We start from the raw sequence: 658 nt of genomic DNA, 5'->3' as shown, positions 1-658 counted from the left end.
GAGCTGTAATCTCAGCACATGAGAGGCAATGACAGGAAGATGAGAGTTCAAGGTCATCCTTGGCTAAATAGAGAGTTCAAGGCCACCCTGACTCAAAATAAAAACAAAAATAAAGCAAACAAAAAACCTTTAAAATTTCAAATATGCCAGGCATAGGCCTTTAATCCCAGCACTTGGGAGGCATAGGCAAGTGGATCTTTGTGAGATCAAGACCAGCCTAGTCTACCATTATAGTGAATCTGTATAGCGAGTTCCAGGTCAGCTAGGGCTATAGGGAGGCCTCCATCTCAAAATAAAATAAAATCTCAAATACTAAAACGAGTAACTATGCACCAAGTACACAATTTATTACAGATTTCAGACAACATATAGATAGAATAATTACGATGAATCACTTCAAATTTAAAATGATTACGTTGAATTAAACTTCGTTTAACTATATAACCTCAAGACATTGCACATAAAATCTCAGGGGCTGGAGAGATGGCTCAGTGGTTAAGAGCATTGACCTTGCAGAGGACCTGGTTCCATTCCCAGCACCCACATGGCAGTTAACGACCATCTGTAACTCCAGTTCCAGAGGATTCGACACCCTCTTCTGACCACTGTGGGCACTGCACCACATGGTACACATATATATGCAGGCAACACACTCATA

This window comes from Nannospalax galili, unplaced genomic scaffold (assembly GCF_000622305.1).
Source record: "Nannospalax galili isolate Female #2095 unplaced genomic scaffold, S.galili_v1.0 scaffold50, whole genome shotgun sequence".
Classification (NCBI taxonomy): Eukaryota; Metazoa; Chordata; class Mammalia; order Rodentia; family Spalacidae; genus Nannospalax; species Nannospalax galili.
Note: the sequence above shows the minus strand (reverse complement) of the source record.